This window comes from Gymnoscopelus braueri (genome assembly GCF_963280865.1).
Source record: "Gymnoscopelus braueri genome assembly, chromosome: 10".
In the NCBI taxonomy this organism is placed as follows: Eukaryota; Metazoa; Chordata; class Actinopteri; order Myctophiformes; family Myctophidae; genus Gymnoscopelus; species Gymnoscopelus braueri.
The window spans coordinates 55674018-55693736 of record NC_137611.1 but is presented as its reverse complement, the minus strand read 5'-3'; the positions used below and the strand labels follow the sequence as shown (position 1 = coordinate 55693736).

The 19719-nt window shown below is 43.1% G+C and overlaps 1 protein-coding gene across 1 annotated transcript in view; it reads right to left on the bottom strand.

Annotated features, from left to right (window-relative positions):
- Positions 1–19719, bottom strand: part of LOC308094152 (uncharacterized protein) — a 337907-nt gene that overhangs the window by 217725 nt on the left and 100463 nt on the right. The gene's annotated exons all lie outside the window — the stretch shown is intronic.

Here is a 19719-nt window from a genome sequence, read left to right as displayed (position 1 = left end):
ATTTCAGGGAGGTCTGGGATTGCGCAGGGAGTAGAGATGGCCGAACACTGCGTGTCCGAACCAATCAGCGGCTGCTAGGGGCGGGATCATCCAATCACCTGCCTAGTAGCTTGAAAAAAAGAAAAACTGTCTGTCATCGATTCTGCGACCGGAGTCTCAGATGGGAAGTAGGCTGTGAAACAAATGTGTGTCGCAAGCTTCTTCCATTTGACGGTGTCAGGTTAATATTTTTACACTTCCACTTGAACCCTAGCATCCCTATTCTGAAGGGAACATTAGCCTAACATAATAACAATATAACAATAACAATATACCCACATATATTGATGAGCGTGCACAATAGGCTCTATGCACAGCAGCCATATTGGAAAGAAATTGGGGCCTCTTCCTTACTTCCTTACCAATGATACTAATGAAGGCTCTGTTCCACTCTGGTCAAACAGTAGCCCTGAAACATGACTGTCATATCATGACAGTCATGGAACCACTTGTTCCTGTTTTTTGAATGGTCTCCATTTACAACCCGTACATCAATATAAACATTCAGATTTCAAATATAAAGTGCTGACCCCAAAGCCACGGATGTAACAAGTTAAAGTGCCCGGGTCTAAGTACCTGTATCTTCCGTATTGTTCAATAAAAAGCATTTTAATCAGATCGGTGGCCATTTTCTCATAGAGTTATAATGTATCAGAGTGCAATACACTTCCCAACCGATAGAGTCGCGTAGTTGAACGCATATGGAGGAAATTCAGAGAAAATGGCCACTGAAATGCTTTTTATTGAACAATACAGAAGATACTTAGACCCGACAGTCGAGCGTCATGTGAACCATGGCTGGTCAAACAGAGTCAGGGTGCTGATACTGTGCATGTTGGCTCACTGGAGACACAAGTGGTTCTTAAAGTGTGGATCAGGTACCTTGAGGGGATTCCAAATGGCCCCTTATGGGTGTGTAACACTGAGAGTGTGCAAATGGAACCAAATTAGCCCATACGGGTCAATTTGGTTCCATTTGTACACTCTCAGAGTTATGGGGGCCCTTGAAACTAAATGGAACAGAGCCTTCATTAGGTAACACCTGTGAAGGAAGTAAGGAAGAGGCCCAATTTCTTTCCAATATGGCTGCTGTGCATAGAGCCTATTGAAGAGTGAAGATGAATGGTAAATAGAGCACCGAAGTCTGACATCGCTGCCGCTAGAGGGCGCTATCACCCCAGCAATTTTACTCATATAGATATGAAGCATCAACTGAGGGTAACAAAGTAGTAATGTATCCAAAGAGTAAGATTGTTTTTTCTCCAAACACAGACGTTATCAAATGTAACTCAATGTCATAAACGACACAGTCACATACCTGACAAAATCCCTGTGGTGGTTTGTTTATTTGCCAATGGGATTTCCATTACAAAAAATAACGCTGTGACCCAGGGGTAGTATAGGAGTGACATCGGGTGGAAACCTCATTATGTCCAAAACATTTAACTTTTCAGGAATTCATAAATAGCAAAAATAGCAGATCGACAAGCTTGAAACGCTTGCAGATCTGCTCTTTTGGATAATTTTGTGTGGCACTGTGGTATGATCAAGTAGGGCATTCATTTACAAAAAAACACAGAAAGAGGTTTCCGCCCAACAGCGACGATTCATATTATATATATATATATATATATATATATATATATATATATATATATATATATATATATATATAAAGGAAATGCACCGCACCCTAAAGGAGAGTAGGACATAGTAGGGCATTCATTTACAAAAAAACACAGAAAGAGGTTTCCGCCCAACAGCGACGATTTTATATATATATATATATATATATAAATATATATATATATATATATATATATATATATATATATATATATATATATATATAAAGGAAATGCACCGCACCCTAAAGGAGAGTAGGACATAGAGGATGTTAAACATCACATTATCACTTAAAGGACAACTTAGTTTTTTTACAACAAGGGTTCTTTTATTAGTGTGTAATGATAATAATTAAAAATTAAAAAATGCCTAAATAAAATGTTTAGTGTTTTTAATTGTATTTATAGAGGGCAATTGTAATACTATAATATACAGGAATCCTCTTAAACCAGCGTCTTTACTAACCTTTCATTTCTTTCTGAAGCTGAATTCATTGCCTATCCTTATTATACGTGGCGGTAGCCTAGAAGGATATGTTACTGCTCTATACATTACTGTTCTCTTCAGTGCAATAGGTCTTGATAGAGGCAGAGTAAAGCCTGTCTGGTGGCATAGCCATGTCTAGAATTGGTGGGTTGTAGCTCTAACAACAAATGTGCAGGTTTACCAGTAGGCTATGACAGAGATGTTACAAGGCTACATGCCGACCTTTGATCCACTCTCATCCATGACAGTGTGGTGGGCATAACTATAATGGATAAATATGTATGTATGTATATGAAATATATATATATATACGTACGTACGTACATACATACATACATACATACATACATACATACACACATACACACACACACACACACACACACACACACACACACACACACACACACACACACACACACACAGCATATAGATATTTTAGCCATGTTTTGGACACAGTCACCTAGAAAGTAAAGTTATATTGTAAAATGTAAATGATTTCATACATAATAATAATAATAATAATAATTATAATAGTTATAAAAGTAAATGTGTCCGGGTAGCTCAGTCGGTAGAGCTCTCGTCTTTGGACCAAAATCATGGGTTCGATCCAAGGCACCATCAAGTCGTGCGGTAAGTACTGGGAGCTGATGGTAGGTCTGGCGCTCCACCTCAGCAATCCATCTCCCAGGAGTCTAGTGCATTGTAACGGGGACAGACTAACCGCGTTATTGGCTGATGCCGACAATAAGCCTCTCCCGACCTAGTTATTATAACACTTATAAAAGTAAGAATTAGTGAAAATATCAGATCTACAAACTCACACATCGCATTATGACGCGTTGTGACCTTGTAGATCGGCTATTTTCAAGCCAGTAGGCCACAGAAGTACCTCCACTGTTGTTCTGTTGTACATTTAATAAGACTTTATATTAAGGTCAGATCTACAATGTGTTATAACCACATTTATAATGCATTATTATGAATGTATAAAGCATTCTAACACTTTTTATAAATATTTATAATTAAGCAAAACAACTTATAACAAGTTTCATTAAGTATTATAATTAATATATATTAGTACAACATTAAAGCTACCAGGTAACACAAGGTCGGGTCTAAAATGCATTATAATGCACATATAATGCTTCATGACTCTCGTTATTAATGTTTATAATTATGGATAACTTCTGGATAACTTAACTAACTAAGGTAAGTTATGTTCTGTTTCACACAGCACTTATAATGCGTTATAAACTTTGTTATAAATTGTCAAACATAGTTATACACATTTATGGTGAGTGTTATGAAGCCTTATAAGCATCATATAAATGTGATTATAATGCATTATAGATCCAACCTTTAAGTAAAGTGTTACTGTACATTTCATACTTTTTGAAATATTTAACACAGCATAAGTCAATGGGGCTGATCGGAGAAATAGGTCATAGATCATTTCGATAGATCACAGATTGCAAGTGGACCACCAAATAATTGGCAACACACTACGATTATTGATTATAAGATTTCAAATGATTATACAATGTACCTTGAAAAATGAGTTTCCATTGTGATACCTGTAAATATGAACTTAGTATTCTATGGTAGTTCCTTGGTCCAAGCCAGAACATAATCGATTGGTTGATCATTAAAATAAACAAGCTCTGAAAATGCATGCGGCGCACCCATCTGACCACTTAACACAGCAGCCGCTCCCATGTGAAGCTGTGAGCGTTGTGAGCTTGTAGATCTGCTATTTTCACTAGCTTGGGTCCCGGGGACACATCATATTTCTCTTTTGGGTCTCAGGCTAAAAGGTTTTTGGAACCAGTGGCATAGACAACTGATGTGATAAATGACTGATGTCACGTGCTGGCCACATGAATCCTGAGATCCACATGGGAGCCATCCCGTTCACGTGTGGATGCTAGGAATCACATGATTCACTTTTTAGTTTTCTATAGGCGGCTGGCCTCCTGCAGAACCATGCCATAAAAAAGGAAGAAATAAAACTTCAGATGTACATGTTGACCACAGCGTTGACAAACTGCAACTAAGGTTTTTTTTCCCCTTTGTGAACTTTCATATGTCTATTCATAACTTGTTTTTCACTAAAGTATTTTCCACAAACTAAACAAGAAAAGGGTTTTTCTCCTGTATGGGTCCTTGAGTGCTTTGTCAGGTTTCCCTTTAGATTGAAGCTTTTACCACACACTGTGCAACTAAATGGTTTTTCTCCTGTATGAGTCACCATGTGTGTCTTCAGATGTGTATTCTTACCAAAGTCTTTGCCACAAATTGTACAACGAAATGTTAAGGTGAGGGGGTTTCCCCCTGTATGAGCCATCATGTGTGTCTTAAGCTGATCCTTAAGTTCGAAGCTTCTGCTACATACCATACAATAAAAGGGTTTTTCCCCTATATGGGTACTTCTGTGTTTGTTCAAGGTAGCCATTTGACGATAGCCTTTGCCACAAACTGTACACGTAAATGGTTTTTCCCCTGTATGAATCATTGTGTGCTTCTTCAAATTTCCTTTTAGATTAAACATTTGGCCACAAACTGTACAAGCAAAGGGCTTTTCCCCAGTATGAATCCCCATGTGTATCTTAAGATGTTCCTTACGTTTAAAGCTTTTGGCACAGACTGTACACGTACATGGCTTCGCCCGTGTATGAATACTTGTGTGCTTTTTCAGATCAAGCTTACGATTGAACCTTTTACCACAAAAAGTACAAGCAAAGGGATTTTCCCCTGTATGAATCCTCATATGCATCTTCAGATTTTCCTTATGCGTAAATCTTTTGGTACAAACTATACAATAAAAGGGTTTTTCCCCAGTATGTGTGCTTGTGTGATGTTTTAGATTACTCTTTTGACGATAACCTTTACCACATACCGTACAAGTAAAAGGCATCATTTCGGTATGAATAATTGTGTGCTTCTTCAGATTTCCTTTTAGATTAAAACGTTTGCCACAAACTGTACAAGTAAAGGGCCTTTCCCCTGTATGAATCCTCATGTGTGTCTTTAGATGTTCCTTCCGAATAAAGCTTTTGGTACAAACTGTACAATTAAAGGGTTTTCCCCCAGTATGGCTTGCCATGTGCTTTTTTAGATTACTCATTTGACGAAAGCTTTTGCTACACATTGTACAAAAAAATGGAACAGGCTTGTCTCCGTTATGAACACTCATGTGTGTCTTCAGATGATCCTTACGATTGAAGCTTCTGCTGCACACCATACAATTAAAGGGTTTTTCCCCTGTATGGGTACTTGTGTGTTTTTTCAAAGTAGCCATTTGACGATAGCCATTGCCACACACTGCACACATAAATGGTTTTACCCCTGTATGAATCGTTGTGTGTTTCTTCAGATTTCCCTTTAGATTAAACCTTTTGCCACAAACTGCACAAGCAAAGGGCCGTTCCCCTGTATGAATCCTCATGTGTGAGTTTAGATGTTCCTTGCGTTTAAAGCTTTTGCTACAAACTATACAACTAAAGTGTTTCTTCACTGTGTGACTCATCATGGAGAGAGTTTGTTTGGATGAGTTCAGGTCCTGGGACAGGTCTTTGCCTAAAGACAATGTATGTCCTTCCACATTTTGTGTCTTCTCCTCCCACTCATCACTGTCTTCCGTGTCAGATTCAGAACGGTGTGAAGGGAGGAGCAGGTCATCACTAGTTTGTTGTGATGCCACCCAGTTATTTACATAAGCTTGAGTTGCCATGTGTTGAGTTGAGGTGCTGGCTACAGGCTCTGTCTCTCTGTTATCTTCACTTTTCACTGCTAGTAACGTCAATGTTGACTCATCAGCCTCCTCTAATCGTTGAAGTAGCTCCTCCTGTTCCTCTTTAATCTGTGGAGGCCCTGGTTCCTCCTGGACCAGACTGGGGCTCCTCTCCTCCTGTTCATGGGAAACCTCTTTACACAGAGGAACGTGCAGGAAGTCTAGGCAAAATGAGAAAAGCCATTCAGTGTTTGAACATTACATTTTTCCATGCAAGTGGGAAGTAACTAAGTACAAATTATTTGTTAATGTACTGAAGTAGATTTTCAGGTATCTGTACTGTCATGGGTGTGGGAAAATGTGGGTGGGGCACTCAAATGTCACGGTCGAGGGTGTCACGATCACTGTCTGCAACCAGATCACCTGCTTATTTGTTTGAAAATGACAAATAATGGCCAAATGAGCATAGACCAACATCAATCACCATCAACATGTAAATCCCAGTTACAATAGAGGGCGCTCTTTGCCAACCTATGAATGATCCCTTGGCTGCAAGAGAACTATAGAACCGGAAATGACGTCATCCCCCAATTTCTTCTCCCAGACTGCGTTTTTGCTGAAAACGAGCCATATTCAACTGCCGATAAGAACAGAATGGACGATCTCGGTTAAAATGTTTTTGTTCCGGTGGATAGACGAGACCCTCGTCCTCCCCCTAGACAGCTTTTGTTTACATCCGTGTCCACATCGTGGCTTCCGTGGGTCTCTGTGGATCGTCAAAATAAGGTAAAAACGCTGGCAGTGGCGGATTAATTAATTAATTAATACCTGGCAGTGAATGTGTTAATTGATTTGGGCATTCTCTTAATAAACAAGCAGAATGGATTTGATAATGAAGCACTGGCAGCGTTCTGAAAATAAGGTACACTACTGTATAGTGAATGGACAGAATGCACAAATTTTAGACATTGTAAAAACATGATAAAGAGTGTGTGTGTGTGTGTGTGTGGGGGGGGGGAGGGGGTCTAAATAAAAGACACATTTAAAGGGATATTTCACTTTAGGTAAGAAATTGGGTCATTTTATCTCAGGCTTTTGTGAGCCTCTCCCCCCCCCCCCCGACTATTTTTAAGTTGCTTTATTCAGCATTTAGATATTTGATATTAATTGTATCAGAAACGCCCCCTTTTTTTTCAAATGGGCCAGTTATAGCGCCACCAGGAGGCCGATTTGTGCAAAACAATTTTTTTTTATATTGCTCCGGCAATCACACAAATCGGTATACAGTATCTCTATAGTCATGTGATTAAGATGGAAGTGTCTGATATTTCATCCTAATTGGCCAACATTGGCTTCCAAAGTTTGCTGGATAGGTCCGTTTGAACAAAATGCCTCAAATCATGAACACAACGTGCGATTTATGTGAATTTTTTCACACACATTCGCACTGGGCCGAGGAAGAAATGCCACCCTTTTCACATTGGCCTGTTATAGCGCCACCAGCAGGTCTAATTTATCAAAACAAAATGCCTCAAATCATGAATGCAGGCCTAAGAAGAAATGGCGCCCCTTTTCACATTGGCTTATTATAGTGCCACCAGGAGGCCACAATAACCTACCTGACCTGGCGGAGACCTGTGCTCCGAGGAGCACTTTTTCTAGTTTATTGTTATTATATTCCTCACATATTAGAAGGACAATATCTGTTACGGAGACGCCCCCTATACGGGCATCTCCTATATGAAACGGCTATGCTCTAGGGTCGTCCTTATATGGCGAACGTACGTAGGATGTTTCCTACCGGCTTTATATGGCTGAGCTACGCCCGATAGAACCAGATCAGAGATATTTCAGTTCAGTGACTAATAGTATAACTAACTAATAAGTATAACTAACTAACAAGAGTGAGGGCCTTACACACCATTCACTCTACCACATCTGATCCATCTTCGGGCCTAGTCACTAGGGCACCCAGGAGAGGTACCGTTCTAATTGACGGCGCTCAGGGCAACCTGCTACCAGCAATCCACATATACGAACTATCGTAGTTCTCCCCAACACTGGTCCTTCGAACCGGATTGAAGCAGAACCCTCTAGCTCATTACCCTCCCCAGACGATATTATGTCGCACCAGACGTCCCAAATGGGAACCAACGGTCATGCTGACCACCTTGAAGACGAAATGCTGGCCATGGTCCAGGACCGCCTAGATAGGCTAGAACGGAAGTTAGATACCAGTAACCAGAAATCAGATGCCCTAGAACGAAAGCTAGACGCCCTGATTCAGGCTATCTCCCCCGTCATACCCATGCTCCACGAGATGAACTCTCAGGAGGCATACCAGGCCACGACCTGGAATAACCTTGATGATTCCCATCAGGCACAGTACGCTTCAACCCTGAGGAAGAAGACGTATGGAACTCGCCCTCTGAACGAAGACAGCGACTTCCAGAGGCAGGAACCGGAATACCACGGTCCGCCAAACCACGGTCCGCCAAACTACACCCAACATCCAAACCCCGGATTCATGGACGGGATACTGCAACAACTAGCCACGACTAGTCAACAACTGGTTAAGACCCAAGTACAAGCCTCACTCCCCCAGATAACTATGGATACCTTCCATGGTGACCCCCTGAGGTTCACAGGCTGGCTAAAGGACTTCGCCAGGACTATTGCAGACGTAACCGATAACGACGACATGAAGCTAACCTACCTGCAACAGTTCACCTCCGGAAAGGCACACGATATCATGGTAGCCTGTAGGAACAACACTGACAGTGACATAGGGTATAGGACCGCTATGAGCGGGTTAAAAAAGGAATTCGGTTCCGCAAATGTGATGTCTAAAGCAGTAAAGGACGCAACTAGGAAACAGCCCTACGTGAAGGAAGGAGATCACAAGGCTCTACGTGACTTCTCATCCTTCATAAACCAGTGTCGCAGTAACCTGAAGGCCGACCCAGCGTACCAAACCATAGATATGTACGACACCCTAGGACTATTCGTCACAAGACTACCAGAGTCTGTACTCAGCGAATGGAGAAGGGAGGCGTACCATTTCAAACTGAAAAACGGTGCAGACGCCGAACTCGACCAGCTCGCAGACTTTGTAAGGGACACAGTCGAAATAAGGAGCACCTATAACTATACGCCTGGTGATACAAGTACTAGACAAGGAGGAAACCCAGTCGATAACAGGAATAAATACAACGGTAACAAACCATACGAACCCAGGTACAAGCAATCCAGAGACCGCCCCAGCTATAAGCCGAGGACGAGTCAAATACTGTATAACGCCCAAACAAACCCTAACACCAAAGGGTCCCGAATCGAGTCCCCAATAGGAGAACCCAAGGAAGGATGTCTCTTCTGTAACCAAGACCACCCTATCAACTACTGCAGGAAACTCGAGTCCCTCCCGACAGAGGAGAAGAAGAAATGGCTATCGTATGCAGACAGATGCTTCAAGTGTACCCGCATCCACTAAGGATCATCATCATCATCAGACTGTACACTGACAACTAAATGTCAACTATGTCAAGGACAACACCTCGATAACCTCCACAACCTCAACACTCCTCCAGTAGCGGTAACCAGCCCCGATGTAACTAATCATCAAGCTGAGGTAGTGTACTACATAGACTACCCACGAAGTAACCAAGTACTGGTTAAGCTCGCCGAAGTTATTCTGAGGAACGGGGATAAGACCCATAGGACATACGCAATCCTAGACGATGGGTCCGAACGTACCCTCCTACTGCATAGCGCAGCCCAGCAACTAGACCTACGAGGAATAACCTCTAGTCGATCCCTCGGAACCGTCAACAACTCACAAATCTTCCAGGGACATATTGTATCCTTCTCAGTAGCTTCGGTCATGGAACCCCACAAGGCATTCGATATAGAAAACGTCTTCACGTCAAAGGCATTCAGACTTAACAGTCGCACCTACCCAATCGAAGCAATACAGAGGAAATATGAGTACCTGAGAGACCTACCACTATAAATGATAAAGAATGTAGAGCCCGAATTACTCATAGGATCGGACTACCACCAATTGCTAGTACCCGAGGGTAAGGAAATGCGAGAAAGCTGTAGAGGAGGACCGACAGCCATACATACGAGGCTTGGCTGGGTCCTACAAGGGTCCCAATTCAGCCCCCTAAAGGAAAGCTGTCGTCAACCACCACAATGTCTAACCGTATCCCTAACTACACCCAACGAGAGGAGTACATATGATCCGGTAGAACTATATCGTCTCGCAACGAAGATATGGGAGTTAGAAGCCCTACCATTCCGAAGTGAGAAGCTCGCTATAAGATCAACAGAAGATGGTGAAGCAATCCGCATACTCGATGAGGGAACAACTAGGGTGATGGTAGACGGGGTCAACCGGTATGCCACCCCACTACCATGGAGAGAAGACCTCCCCCGGCTCCGCGCCCCTACGAACGTAGTGATGGGCCTACTCCGCAGTACCGAAAGACGACTGACTAAAGAACCAGAGCACGCGGAAACCTACCGAAAGGAGATAAAGAGACTACTAGAAGCAGGCTATATTACCGCCATGACAACCGAAGAAGCGAATAAGAGTACCCACTCATGGTACATACCCCATCACCTAACAGTCCACAATTCGAAACCTAGGATAGTCTTCAACTGCTCCTTTACTCACGATAATCAGAATCTGAATGAACACCTCCTTCCAGGACCCGCCTTAGGAGCTAGCTTGCTGGGAGTCCTACTCCGATTCAGAGAGTACCCCATAGCCACGAGTAGCGACATCAAAGGTATGTTCCATCAGGTAAGACTGGTACAGGAAGACAAACCATTCTTCCGATTCCTGTGGCGCGATATGAAACTAGACGAGAACCCAACAATATACCAATGGGAGGTACTACCGTTCGGTACAACCTCGAGTCCTTGCTGTGCTATCTATGCGGTACAGGAACACGTCAAGAGACATGTCGTGGACGCAGAGGATGATATTAAGAAATCCGTAGAACAATGCTTTTACGTAGACAACTGGCTACAAAGCTTCCCAACCATAGAACAGGCTAAGAAGACAATTATTCGACTACACGGTCTGCTTCTTGAGGGAGGATTCGAACTCCGACAATGGGCCAGTAATAAACCACAGACCATAAGACACTTCGAGAAGGAGTCTCTATCTAAGAGTAGACATAACAGATCCTCAAGAACTCACTCTTGGACTCGTATGGCATAGTAAGTCTGATACGTTGCGATATAAGCACCGCCCACGGGAGAGCGTGATTCCCACTATGAGGAACATCTACCGACAGCTTGCACGACAATACGACCCCCTCGGATACCTCATCCCATACACGACACGAGCAAAACTTATAGTACAGGGTCTGTGGGACAAACACAGAGACTGGGACGAATCGAACCTCCCAGACGAACTGATACGAGCCTGGAAATCTTGGGAAGAGGAACTTCCCAACCTGAAGCAGATAATTCTACCAAGATGCTATCTAGGCTCAGGAGAATCTAGTAAGTACAGCATCCACGTGTTCTGTGATGCATCCGAGCGAGCGTACGGGTCAGTAGCATACCTGCATGCTGAGGACGAAAGAGGACAGATCTATACGACCTTCCTAGCTGCGAGATCGAAGGTAGCACCGAAGAAGAAACTCTCGATACCAAGGCTAGAGCTCTGCGGCGCTCTATCAGGAGCATGGTTGGCCGCTACCTTAAGAAAGGAGCTCACCATAACAGTAGGCAAGAAGGACGTATACTATTGGACGGACTCGACCACCGTACTGTACTGGCTAAAATCACCATCCTTCCGATATAAGGTATTCGTGGGACTCAGGATCGCAGAGATACAAGCGATAACGGACCGCAACGCATGGTGCCACGTTAGCTCCGCTGATAACCCTGCGGACGACATAACTAAGGGAAGGAACCTACTACAGCTCGCCGAAGTGAACCGTTGGAGTCAAGGACCGCCTTTCCTAAAAGGATCGACCTCTCAGTGGCCCAAACAACCCTTATAGGCCTACCGCGAGAAGAGGACGAGCTGCTGAAGACATTCCCCTTCTGCGGAAGAATTGAAGAACACCAACCCAGACTACCAGACCTGAGTAAATTCACCACATATGAAGACCTGCTAGAGGCTACAGCGAAGCTAGAACACACGGCAGCCGCAGATCAGCCAGGTCACGAGGCGGCCACGAGTCAGTCAGGACACGGGGCGGCCAGGAACCAGCCAGAACACAGGGCGGCCATAGACGCTGATACATACCGGAGAGCAGAGCTAACACTCCTACAGCAAGTCCAACTAGACAGTTTCCCAGAGGAAATAGCAACCCTCATGGCGGGGAAGGATATAACGGCGTACAACGCAGGGAAAGGGAGACTAAATACCCTCTGCCCAGAGTACGACGAAGATAGTCAACTAATAAGAGTAGGCGGTCGTCTCCGCCGATGCGACAAACTAAGTTATAGTGAGAAACATCCAATCCTCCTGGATCCCTCACACATAATCACTAAACTACTCATCCAGCGATACGATAAACAGATGATGCATTCTGGCCCGGACCGGGTCTTTGCAGAACTACGCAGGAAGTACTGGATACTAAGAGGTAGGGAGGCAGTGAAGAAATATCAACGTGACTGCGAGGACTGCAGGAGGTGGAGAGGACAACCACAGATACCGCGGATGGCCGACCTCTCAGCCTCCAGTTTGAGAGTTTACAAACCCCCATTCTACTCCACGGGAGTCGACTGCTTCGGGCCAATACTGGTCAAGATAGGTCGGAGGACGGAGAAGAGGTGGGGAATAATCTTCAAATGCCTTACTATGCGTGCGATAGACCTCGAACTCTTAGATAAGATGGACGCAGAGTCCTTCCTAATGGCCTACCGACGCTTCTGTACCACGAGAGGAACACCCTTCGAAATGTACTCAGATCGAGGTACCAACTTCATAGCAGGAGATAAGGAACTAAAAAGAGCCTTCCACGCCCTAAAGCCTGAAGTACAGGATCAATTAGGTAAGGAGCAGGTCCAATTCCACTTCAACCCCGCAGGAGCACCCCACATGGGAGGCTCCTGGGAAAGAGAAGTGAGGACAGTAAAGTCAGCCCTCAGGACCGTCATAAAAGACCAGATAGTAACGCACAAGGTGTTGGGGACGATCCTAGCCGAAGTAGAAGGTATGATCAATTCGAAGCCTCTAGGCTACGTATCTTCGGACATTGCAGATGCAGACCCGATCACACCATTCCTACTGATAGCGGGAAGGCGGGACCCCTCAATACCACAAGCGATCTACCCGAAATCTGAACTAATCACGAACCAGAGATGGAGGTACTCCCAGATCGTGGCCGACGAGTTCTGGAAGAGGTATGTACCAAACTACCTGTTAAACCAACAAACCCGGAACAAGTGGCAAGTGGAGAAGGAGAATATCAAAGTCGGAGATAGAGTCATGATCGTCGACCAACAGCTCCCTAGGGCATCATGGCCCCTAGGGATCGTGAAAGACGTAATACGAGGGAGAGATAACCGGGTGAGAAGTGCCTCAGTACGAGTGAAGGAGAAGACCTACACACGACCAGTGGCTAAACTCATCCCGATGCCCCAGTTATCATCAGATATAGAGGAGGACTTTGATAAAATCAGATCCAATAGGAGCAAATGTACACACTAAATTTGAGGACGGCGATGTTACGGAGACGCCCCCTATACGGGCATCTCCTATATGAAACGGCTATGCTCTAGGGTCGTCCTTATATGGCGAACGTACGTAGGATGTTTCCTACCGGCTTTATATGGCTGAGCTACGCCCGATAGAACCAGATAATAGTGACTAATAGTATAACTAACTAATAAGTATAACTAACTAACAAGAGTGAGGGCCTTACACACCATTCACTCTACCACATCTGATCCATCTTCGGGCCTAGTCACTAGGGCACCCAGGAGAGGTACCGTTCTAATTGACGGCGCTCAGGGCAACCTGCTACCAGCAATCCACATATACGAACTATCGTAGTTCTCCCCAACAATATCAGTCACCAGAACAGGACGGGTGTTTCTGATGAATCTCTCCTTCCGAACCGTCGTTTACCACAGACACCTGTTCCATCGCTACCCGTCACTGGTTCCTCTACCACCCCGGCAAGTTCTCCCTCCTCAGGGCTACGCCCTTTGTCCCTTTCACTCCGACCAAAGCTGGATCGTAGGTAACTACTCCTAACATGGTTAAAATGGAGTTTGAAGTTATAATGGGTTTGTATAGGAAGGGGGTGTGTCTGATAAAATGAATATCAAATATCTAAATACTGAATCAAGCAACTGTCTGGGGTGCTCCCAAAAGCCTGAGTAGACGATAAAATTACCGTTTTTTAAAAAGTGAAATATCCCTTTAACCACTTTCACTTGAATAGAACTTAAATACAATATCTATCTATATATGATGTACAAGCTCACAAGGCTTGCATATTGGCTATTATTGCTTATTTAGTGTGACAGTAGTATGACGAAGTAGGGCATTAATTTACAAAAAACATAAACAGTTGAAATATGGGGAGTATCTGACCGAAAGCGACGATATGCTGTATTCTGTAACTCACTGGTTCCCCACCTGGGGTCCGGGCCCCCCGTGGGGGGAACCAAAGATCACAAGGGGGGCCTGCATACTATTTGTATGGAGGTAGTCCAAAATTGTTGCACAATATCATCCACAGTCTGCCTGTTTGTTCTCAATTTAACCCATTAAGACCTGAGGCCGATTCAACAAACACCTTCTAAATTAGTACTTCTCAAACTTTTCCCTGGAAAGGACCCCAAATTGATATATATTTGGCCGCAGATCCCTGTGAGCAGTGGTGTAAAGTAACTAAGTAACATTTACTCAAGTACTGTACTTAATTTTGAGGTACTTTTACTTTACTGGAGTATTTCCAATTGTCTATACTTTTACTTCTACTCCACTACATCTCAAGGCAAATATTGTACTTTTACTCCACTACAATTATTTAGTTAACTTTAATTAACTAGTAACTTATTATAAGTTACTAGTTACTTTGCAGATATAAATTATTACAATATAAAACATACGTTAATCACTTTAACCCTATTTTATACCTAGGCTATTTGAAAATAGCCGATCTACAAGCTCACAACGCGTGGCATCGCAACACGTTGTCAGCTTGTAGCTTCCAAAGGTATATGATGTATTGTATGCTAATATCTAAAATGACACAGATGCAAGGAAAGGTGGCTTCACATCAGCAGATGAAGCCACTGGCAGGATCTTTTTCTCTTTTTTCAGCAGGGCCGTCCCCGCAGTGTCTGGGGGAGGGGGAGGGGGGGGATGACAAACACATGGGGATTTGCCACGGCACTGGTCAGTATACAGGGTCTGTCTTTCCTCTGAACTGCAGGAGGCAGGCTCTCTGGGCTCACCACTGGGTTCTTTGGCGCCGGGGTGGACTTACCAATCAGGCAAGGTAGACAACCCCCTGGGGCCACAACAGTCAGGGGGCCACCATGACAGTTCCCTAAATAATAATAATACATGTTTATGATAGGAGACCTACGGCGCTCTCAAACACTTGTGAGAAAAGCACACCGGGCCGGAGGTGAGTCCGTCCAGACCCATTGCAAGAGAGTTACGGTCACTATTTCATCTCACCGTGACACGATTGACGACGATATCCGATCGACACGCTCACACCGCATCGCACTGTGAGCTTGTCGGGTATTTTCAGCGAACGCTTTCCCCAAAAATAACAGAGAAGACACTATTATAGAGCCCTGAGGGACTCCGGTGAGGCCGATTCTGCAAAATGTCTTCTAAATCCCAACAGTATTCTGAAAAATGTATGTTTCTATATCAGTGGTGCTCAAACTTTTTCATGTCAAGGACCCCCAAAAGTATGTGGCCGCGGACCGCCGGACCCCCATCTCGAAATATTTTGTTTCAGGGATCCCCAGAAGCAAAGATTTCAGTTAAAAGTGTTCGTTTTAAAATTATATATATATATATATATATATATATATTCAAAGATTTTCACGATTTTTCAAAAATAGCAGATCTACAAGCTCTGTGCCACGCTATGAGCTTGTATATCTGCTATTTTTAAATAGCCAAAGTGTAATATAATGCTTTTTAGCTCAAATCAAAAAGTGACACAGATGCGTTCCAGGTCTACATGGGCTAAGTGGTTAGCATTCTTCTTGTTCTTGTTGTTATCTCTGTACATACATAAACAAATTCCAACTGATCTGTAAGATGGTTTTGGCAATAAACTTATTGATATTATATGAATATTCTCTCTCTGCAACAAAAGCCTATGGGAGTGCCGTAAGTCTCTCTCAATAGCTCTGGGACTCCATCTATTGGCTATGACGTACCACTACATGCTACTATAACTATTTACTACTAGTAAATTAAGTTTGAGCTTACCTGATCATCTCAGCATATTACAACAAGCACTATCGTCTGTTATGTCTCGTGCCCCCAATAGTAGGGTGATTTCATGTACGGGACATAAACGTGGGACCGCTATACTTTGTAATGAGTTCATGAATTGTTGCTATTATACTTCTAGAAGATGATAAACCTGTTAAAGGAATACTTCACCCCAAACATGACTCAATTACTCAGCCAATGAAGCCTTGAATTCTGAGATGTTTTATTATCTAATGATCCAATATTTGATGACACCGATACGGTAGGAGACCAACATAAAACTATATGAAAGAATAATATAAATTCCAAAACACTCTCAGTGTAATCGCTGATGAGCCTACTGATTTTAATTATGGTTTTGCTCTTGTTAAGATTGGTCTCCTTTTATTTATTTATGTATTTATTTACCAGGGGTAGTGCACATTAATCAACATGTCAGTTTTCACATCCATGTAAATGAGCCAGTGTTAGCCAGAAGCAAATGTTCATCTGTTATCCCTGAGCAGGCTGTTAAAAAGGGATGATATAACTATCCATACAAAAATACATAAAGACATTTTAACTTCAATTAGTAAAATATTTGATAATTGGCTCGGGAATCCGACAAAAACGGGGGGGGAATAATTTAGGTACTGGATCCTTGTGCTACTGGATCTTGATAAAATAGTTTAACTACCAATTGAAATGAAACAAGATTATCTCATAAGACTGCACACACCAAAAGATTATTGCACAATGGTGCATCACATACTATAGGATTATATTGTATCGATGTGTTCGAACCCCTCGGTCCCGCTCGGCAACCTGGGCGGGGGACAACCTGCGTCAACGGTATTAAAATGATCAATGTTATTATGGGGCTCGCCCAAACGCAGCACCTCCTGACGTGCTATGATCACATGTGGAAGCATTATGTAAACCAGTGGCCCTCAAACTGTTTCATGTCAAAGACCCCCAAATGAATACATATTAGCCGGTGGACCCCCATTTGAAAATATATTCCAGGGTCCCCCATATAAGGGCAGATGTGTACAGCTATGGCAGTGATTCTCAGCCATTTCAATTTCAAGGACACCCTGTTTGGTTTGCATTAGGCCACGGACAATTTGCTACCATTTTGATCTCTGGGACCCCCAATCTACACTGTAGTATCATCAGTGTTAATTTAACTCTGAGAGTGTAACTCTATTTGGTTCCATTTGTACGCTCTCGGAGTTACAGACACATATGGGTCCATGAGGTTCCTAACTATCAATAATTTGGCTGGGGACCCTGTGGAACACTCTCAAGGACCCCTGGGGGCTCATAGCGTGGCACGGAGTGCCGCACTATGAGCTTGTAGATCTGCTATTTTTGAAAAATCATGACTTTTTTTGCGAATATTTTGAATTTTGGGATTTATATATTCCAAAATTTGGAAAAATGATTTTTCAAAAATATCAGATCTACAAGCTCATAGTGTGGCATAGTGTGGCTATGAGCTTGTATATCTGCTATTTTTTAATAGACAAATACATCTAAAATGGCACAGATACTTTCCCGGTTTAAATGGGTAAAAAAACATTTTTTTCACCCCCTTTTCCCTGCTTCTGGGAGCACCACCTCCTTTTTTGTGTAGTAACAGCAACTCGGTTTGGCTCCTCCTATTTCTTAGTCCACTTCCAGTTCCTCCCATGAGTTTCTGTGTTTATTCTAACTAACAACACTACATGTTTAGGGCAGTGATGCTGATAGATTCTGTCTTGAGACATTACATGTCGACAAGTCTCAGCTTGCCTTGGTTTCAAATACCTTCACCTGTCCCTTTGTTGATTAGTCTTACTTTTCCCCCCCAAGCATTAGTTTCCGTCTTGCAAATGCAGAGCAGTTGGTATACATTCGCCCTATCCCTCTCTCAGCTGACCCTGTCAATGTGATGTGATTGGTAAAATAAATTGGTAAAAAATAAATCACGATTTGATTGATTCTCGCCACAGACTTGAAGTTGTAGCGGATTACCCCTTTACGTTCACTTGTTTGGGGTGCCAGCCGGCTTTTCAACCGACAAATTTTTTAGAGTGAATACCATAAAGAGGGTAACAACCCCTGTTAATTTTAGAATTGATTTTAAGATTTTACTTATGACCTTTAAAGCCGTGAATGGACAGGCCCCCTTTTACATTTCTGCCATGCTGGAACCTTATAGGCCTGTACGCAGCCTCAGATCCTCGGATAAAGCCCTCCTGGAGACCCCCACACCCCAGCTCATCACAAAGGGTGGAAGAGCTTTTTCAGTCCGGGCCCCCAAGCTCTGGAACGCCCTACCTGTCACCCTAAGACGTGCAAATTCAGTATCATCTTTTAAAACTCTTCTGAAAACCTATCTCTTTACTAAGGCCTTTTCTTAAATTTTACTGTCATTTTTGTTTTATTTGAGTATATCTGTATGTATGTATGCCACTTGCTTTATCGTCTGTAACAGCTTCTATCCAAAGTTTTATCATGATTGTTCTTTTTATTCTGCTCTGTAAAGCACTTTGTGACTTGTCTGGAAATGTGCTATATAAATAAATTCATTATCATTATCATTAACCCACCACAAGGATACATATTTGGAAACGCCATGCAACCTGCATGTACCACACAACATGAACCCATAATTTACACACAACACAGTCACAAAGAGGAATAGACTCAATTCAACACTCAATTTCAATATATAGTTTGTTCAACAGTTCACATAAAAAAGTAACACGCAGTCCTTGATTAAACCAAAAAGTACCTTTTTAGGATTTTATTAATTCTTCAGTTCATAGTTCAGTTCCACTTCCAACCAAAAAATATCCACAGTTAATAGTTTCTTAATCCAGGAAAATCCCAAAATAAATCCTGTTTAGGAAACCGTTCCACGCCCAAAATAAACAAAAATAACCCCCTTCAAAACTCCTCCAACCTCCGCGCTCCGCCTGTTAATAGGCTCCAACTTGAAGCTTAAACTCCAGCAACCAGGCTGCCCTTTACCTTAGGTACCATGGCGTGGAATCCCGGATTAATGGCCGGTCCTGATCCACCGTTGCTATCGCCTCGCCGATGTCCACTTGTTGTTTGTTTGTTTCGTTTTCGCGGATCCAACGGAGGTCCTCCCGACGCGGACTGTAACACGCGCAGCGCACGGACGCTAAAGCCACTTTAAACATATGGCTATAATAACACAAACCGAACGGTCGCAGCCTCTTCGGTTGTGAGACGCTACACAACAAACACAGACAGTGACAGAGACAGCGAGGTGATTTCCTGGAGTGCACTTCAAAGGGAGCGGGGTGGAGAGCGTGCAGAGACAGAAGGAAGGTGATAGGCTGACCGGTTTTGTGAATGGGGAGTGGAACTAGTGAATGAACGCGACGTG